The sequence below is a fragment of the Eriocheir sinensis genome, chromosome 5, assembly GCF_024679095.1.
Source record: "Eriocheir sinensis breed Jianghai 21 chromosome 5, ASM2467909v1, whole genome shotgun sequence".
Taxonomy (NCBI): domain Eukaryota; kingdom Metazoa; phylum Arthropoda; class Malacostraca; order Decapoda; family Varunidae; genus Eriocheir; species Eriocheir sinensis.
The window spans coordinates 11,387,207-11,394,126 of NC_066513.1; the positions used below are offsets into that span (position 1 = coordinate 11,387,207).

At 39.8% G+C, this 6,920-nt stretch overlaps 1 long non-coding RNA gene across 1 annotated transcript; it reads right to left on the reverse strand.

The window, feature by feature from the left end:
- Positions 1-1,172: 1,172 nt before the first annotated feature.
- On the reverse strand, positions 1,173-5,382 carry LOC126984310 (uncharacterized). Its single transcript, XR_007736573.1, has 3 exons — positions 5,058-5,382; positions 2,991-3,106; positions 1,173-2,271 (listed from the first exon to the last, which is right to left on the reverse strand). It is a non-coding gene; the product is annotated as an uncharacterized LOC126984310 (long non-coding RNA).
- Between the last annotated feature and the right edge of the window lie 1,538 nt (positions 5,383-6,920).

The following is a 6,920-nucleotide window of genomic DNA, read 5'->3' on the forward strand; positions in this document are numbered from 1 at the left end:
AGATGACATTAAAATTGCATTAAAATGTCATTTAGAATATGATTTATAATTATTGTTGCCGGTTATTCATATTGAGATAATGGTGGTAAGAAAGCTTGTTAGAGACGTCTGCCAGTGTGAGGGAGGAGGAATGAAAGGTCGAGGTGACCACATCGCGAACATCATGACTTATGAGTGAAGTAAAACGAGGTTACTTGGTTTCTGTTTACGAAGTTCCAAGTGGAAAAACAACTTCATTGTGAATTCAGTGTATACTTTTCTGGAGTATTGTGTTTACTGAGTGAATTGGTGACCAATCTGTTGCTATTTGTGTCTTGCTTGAAGATATTCATCATTGGATTCAAAGCTATGGTATTATTAATATGCAATAGTCATCATAACAAAATACGTAGTAATTAATTATATATGTCAACCTATTTATTTTCATGAGATCATGGTATGACCACTGAAAAACACAGCTTTTTATCTTGGCTTCATTACAAATTCAGTATATAATTACTCTATTAGTGGAATCTAGTTTTCAGCATCTTTTATTATTATGCCAATATTCTAAGCACTCAGCTTGCAAACATGCTTAGGTTTATGTTGTCAGTTTGGGTCGGACTTATGTGAACACTTTACCAAGTGACCTAAGATTACTCAATGCTCGCAAAGCTATGGTATTAACGTGCAATGGTCATCATACCAAAATACGTAGTAATTAATTATATATGTCAACCTAATTATTTTCATGAGATCATGGTATGACCGCTGAAAACATAGCTTTTTTTATCTTAGCTCCATTACAAATTCAGTATATAATTATTCATATATTCAATAAAGTAGTGGAATCCAGTTTTCAGCATCTTTTATTATTATGCCAATATTCTAAACACTCAGCTTGCAAACACACTTAGGTTTATGTTGTCAGCTTGGGTCGGACTTAGGTGAACATTTTACCAAGTGACCTAAGATTACTCAATGCTACCATATAGGTATACTACATCTTTGATTGTGAGTTCATCAGAGAGCACTGGAGAGCAGCTTGAGTCTAATTAGTTGCTAATGAATATCCTGCCTGCATCACAGACTACATAAAATGCAAATATGATCAGTACCTAAAGGAGTTATAAGCTAATGATGGTAAATATATATATATATATATATATATATATATATATATATATATATATATATATATATATATATATATATATATATATATATATATATATAAAACTGTCTGCCCTAATGTCCCTCCCACTTTTGAAGGCCAAATGACGCCCCTGATTGTAACAACGCATCTTGTAACACCCATGACTGGGTGCCGGTGCAAATCTCCTCATTTAACACCGAGAAATTAATCTAGGCTGTAGGGAACTCAGAAAAATCCAAGTTAGAGAGTGCTGGCTGTGGAGATTGAACCAGTGACCTTCGACATACAAAGCCATGTCTGTCAGTCGAGCCAATAAAGGTAAAGGTAAAGTTGGGGCATACGCTATAGCAGCGCGTGGCCTCGGTGCTCATCTCCGTAACATTGGGCCTTGAGCCTGTGGTGAGAGGGAGCCCATTACCCCGGGACACAGGGCCAGTGTGACATCCGGGCTACCACAGTTCCCCATTTAGTCATTTATCGACCAGCCCGAGAGGGAGGATGATCAGCTGGGTGAGCTGCACGCCGACTGCCCAGGCCGGGATTTGAACCCGGGCCCGCGTAGAAGCCAGGCATGCTGACCACTAGACCACGGAGGCGTATTGGAGCCCAATCTCAAGTGAACCCACTCACAATGGCACACAATTTTTTTTTCCGGTAAATTTTGTGCTTTGAATGAATTTGCTAATCATTTCTGTCGAAAAACAGCACAAATTATTTTTCACCCCTTCCACCCTAACCTCCTCAGTAATAATAAAAAAAAAAGTGACAAAATCATAGCCTTGAGGCAGTAATATTCAGCCCCAGCATCAAAAAATTATACTGCTGCCCTATGAAAGGCATCTCTTAACTCTGATGAAGTAGGTGGTGACTGGTGGAGCAGCTTCATTGTCATCCCTTGCAGTGGCAGGTGTCATTGGGCCAGCAGATGATGAAGCAGTGGCTGGTGTCATAGGGCCAGCAGATGATGAAACAGTGGCTGGTGTCATAGGGCCAGCAGATGATGAAGCAGTGGCTGGTGTCATAGGGCCAGCAGATATTGAAGCAGTGGCTGTTGCCGGAGCAGCTAATGGTATCTTTTCCACAAGTAATGAACAATGTGCTGGGATGGTCTCTAGCAATACTGATAAAGTGTGTATCTACAAAGAATATGAATTCAAGGGTAATTAATAAATTGTTTTAATAAGAATATAAAAGTTTTTGCCAAAAACATACAGGCCAGTCAATATTTCACTGCTGCTTGACTGTTGCTGCTGTCCTATCCCTAGCACATCATGTCAATGCTGAATGGCTCTGGTACCCCTTCAAATACATGAGACGAGCAGCCTATGATGTCATACACCAGTTTATCTACCACAGTTAATGTCATAGTTATATAGGCAGGCGCCTGCGTATCTGTGGTGCCACATGTGTGGGGCACTCAGGTGCTGGGGGAAATGTCATTGTTATGATGGGGCAGGGGTAAACCAGTGTATGCTGTGAGGCCTTGGTGTGGAAGTTCCCTGCCTGAACTGTGCAGCTAATCCCCCATACAGTGAGGGCCTTTTTTACTCCCTCAGGGGCTGTGTAGCTGAGAGAGTGGTGTACATGAGTGTGAGTGTGTGAGTAAGTGTGTGCCTGTCTTGGCTAAAACCCTTCACTGGGGGAAGACAACCAAGGTATTTAGATAGATTGATAGTCATTGACAGATGAACATTAAAAAAATTTATATATCAAATATGCAGTTCACTGCTATGAACTTATTAACTTTAAGCTGAAATAAAGGCATTGTGGCCAGTATAGCTGCATTCTGTGAGCACATAAAAAACTAACTAATATATGTTTTACATTTAAAGACATAACAACTAAAAAAAATTACCAGTCTGCCGCTGCTCATTCTTGCACTCGGCAATGCAAGGCTTTGATTTTTGTTGTACGTTGTACCAACACCTCTCACAGTCATCCTGCGTACAGGGTCCACTCCCAGGGAAGGCACTGTCAGGGTATAAATGTGAAGCAAGTTTCTTAATCGTTTCACTATGGCATGCTATTTATTTCCCATAACTTCTCCAATAACATTTAATACATGCTGTGATGGAGAGCTAAATCAGTACCAATATTTTATTTACATGCATCATAAGACATTAACTTTTTAGTTGTTATGAACATGGCCATAAATACTACTTTTCATTACCTACTTTTCTAAAATGCTTTTCTCTAAGTAGGAGGATATTACACAATACAGCTATACAAAAAAATTCAAAGCATTAATCTTATTCCATTCTTTTGAGTACTTCTAACCTAACATTATATCACCAGAAACTGTTTGACCAATGCTATCAAAATAATATTTTAATCTTACTTTACCATTCGCATCAAATCTACCTATTCTGATATAGTTTTAACATAAAATATTTGTAAAAGTGTTGAGAGCCTGGCATGCCCAACCCACCCACCCCCCAAAAAAAATCTAAATAAGGAATAAATAAAATAACAGGTAAATATGACTTGACTCTCTTATACTAACCCCCTTTCCACCCTAACAAACTTGGGGACTTACCATGTTAGGTTAGGAGTTGGTTTAGTTATGTTAGATTGTTGAGGGAGTGGGGGTTGCAGCAGAAATGGTCATGATGATGCTATTCACATGGAGCAGTAGGAAAAAGTATGTCCTGTTTGGAAACTCTGTGGTTGTGTTTGTATACAAAAATACCCATTTGACGAGGTTAGGTTAGTTTGCAAGTTACTTGAATCATGGATATGTGAATATGTAACAAAAAAAATAAAAGCGTTAACCTTAATTTCATTATCTTGAGTACATTCCAATCTAACATTATATCACCATAATCTGTTTGGCCAATGCTATAAATATACTATTTTAATCTTACTTTACCGTTCTCACGAAACCTACCTATTCCCATATAGTCTTGACATAAAGTACTTGTAAAAGTGTCCATAGTCTGGCATGCCTAGCATCCCCCCCCAATAAAAATAAATAATAAACAAATAAAAATAAATAAAGAATAAAAAAAGGGCAAATATGCCTTAACTATCTATACCAACCCCCTCTTCCCCCCCAACAAACTTGGCATGTTAAGTTAGGATGTGTTCGGTAGGACGGGGCAGGTTTGGCACTTGGGGACCTACCATGTTAGGTTAGGATGTGTCAGGTAGGACAGGTTTAGCAGGAGTTGGTTTAGTTATGTTAGATTGTTGAGGGAGTGGGGGTTGCAGCAGAAATGGTCATGATGATGCTATTCACGTGAAGCAGTAGGAAAAAGTATGTTCTGTTTGGAAACTCTGTGGTTGTGTTTGTATACAAAAATACCCATTTGACGAGGTTAGGTTAGTTTGCAAGTTACTTGAATCATGAATATGTGAATATGTAACAAAAAAATAAAAGCATTAACCTTAATTTCATTATCTTGAGTACATTCCAATCTAACATTATATCACCATAATCTGTTTGACCAATGCTATAAATATACTATTTTAATCTTACTTTACCATTCTCACAAAACCTACCCATTCCCATATAGTCTTGACATAAAGTACTTGTAAAAGTGTCCATAGTCTGGCATGCCTAGCATCCCCACCCCCAATAAAAAAATTATAAACAAATAAAAATAAAGAATGAAAACAGGGCAAATATGCCATAACTATCTATACCAACCCCCTCTTCCCCCCCAACAAACTTGGCATGTTAAGTTAGGATGTGTTCGGTAGGACAGGGCAGGTTTGGCATGGTTAGGTTTAGTTAAATGTTAGATTGTTGAGGGAGTGGGGGTTGCAGCAGAAATGGTCATAATGAAACTATTCAGATACAGAATGAAAAGGTATGTTCTGTTTGGAAGGTCAGTGGTTGTGTTATTATGCAAAAAATACCCAATTGATTAGGTTAGGTTAGTTTGTAAGCTGATTGAACCATGAATATGTGATTACCAACCTTGTTACAGCTTCTGCCACTTCAGTCCACGCTCTCTTCTTATCCTCAGGGGTGATACTCTTCCCATAACACCCTCTGATTATACGTATTTTTTCTTGAATTTGATGTAAGAAGACCGTTTCATCTGGCGACCAATTAAACTTACTCCTTTTCTGCGCTGGTTCTCCGGCCCGTAGATCATTGGGGCAGATGACGTGGTTATGGTGCGGTAATTTCAGCAGAGCAAGTCGTGACGCAGGCGGGGAGATAAGGGTATTGACGAGTGACGGAGTAAAAACAGCCTTTGAGGCTGCTTCTATCTGCCACAAAACTCAGTATTTTCTTGTGTTTGCGATTTATTATGTTTCTGTTGTACATTTATACATCTTTTCTTTATTTTTCTTTTGAAATATATACTTAATTCATGTCGGATGTTTACGTTTTGCACGGAGGCGTCCTTAGCAACGAGCCCGCCATAAAGAAGAAGAAGAAGAAGATAATAGTAGCCAGGATTTGCTAATACCTACACTCAAAGTTGACGAGGATAGCTTTTACTCTTAATAATTTGAAACTATTAACTTTGATTGTAACTTTAAGAGTAAAAGTTAATAGCTCTTGAGGATACGGGCCCAGAGCAGGCGACGGCTCCACGTACACACTCAAGGATCTTGCCGGTAATTATTATTAAATTTCTTGTTGTTTAGGGTATTATTTATTAGGTATGGATTGTGTGCTCTTGTAGGACGTGTGTTCTATAACTAACAAGTGTCATTTGTTTACTGGAGTGTTCATGGGGAGTGTTATGTTGGTACTGAAGTTATGTTATGTTTCCAGACTGTACCAAGGTTTTAAGCTAAATAAAGCTTGGGTAGCCGCATCCAAGTGTTTCCATATCATCACAATTTACTTAGCTTAAAAACCCTGCCATGGAGAGAGTACTGAAGCCTGCACGGTTGGACCTCGACCCCAGCTCTCCGACTGCGGCGAAGGAGTGGCGACACTGGCGCAGAACGTTTGTGAACTTCATCGAAGAGTGTGGGGAAAGGGACCTGACAAATTTAGAACTCTTGTGAACTGTGTTTCCCATACCGTGTTTGACTACATTGAGGAATGTGAAGACTTTAACTCAGCTATAGGTACACTAGAAAAACTGTATGTGAAAACACCAAATGAAATCTTTGCTAGGCACCTACTTGCAACAAGGCGACAGAAAGCAGGGGAGACGTTAGATGAATTCTTAAGAGAACTGCGAAGGTTAAGTAAAGATTGTAACCTGAAGGCTGTCAGTGTTGAACAGTATCGTGAGGAGTTAATCCGGGATGCCTTAATCAATGGTCTCACGTCACCTATGATACGTCAGCGTCTCCTGGAAAACAATACTCTTGACCTGCAGAGTGCCTATGATCAAGCTTATTCGTTGGACCTTGCGCAACGGAACGCTGAGGCCTACGCCCCTCAGGCTACACACACGACCGCTGCTGTTAGTTCACAGTCGCCCCTGTCTCCTCACACTCCTTCACCGGGGAGCTCCCAGACTCCTGAGGTGGATGCTGTAACCAGTGGTAAAGACAATAGCCTACTTGATGTTTCTGAGAAGTCTGCCGTGGCTACTACTTAAACTGCAAGAAGGAAATGTTTCTTTTGTGGTGGATTGTGTCATCCTCGGAGTACATGCCCAGCGCGTGAAGCTACATGCAACTAGTGTTTTAAGAAGGGGCATTTTGCTCGTGTATGCAAGCCTAAACCCTCTTCAGGGTCTGTTGCAACAGTGTTCAACTCGCATGTACTAGCAACAATGACTAATGTTCCTAATGGGCTCTCACAGGCTGCAACTACAGTAAATATTAGAGGTGAGAAGGTGAGTGCTCTTATGGACTCCTGCAG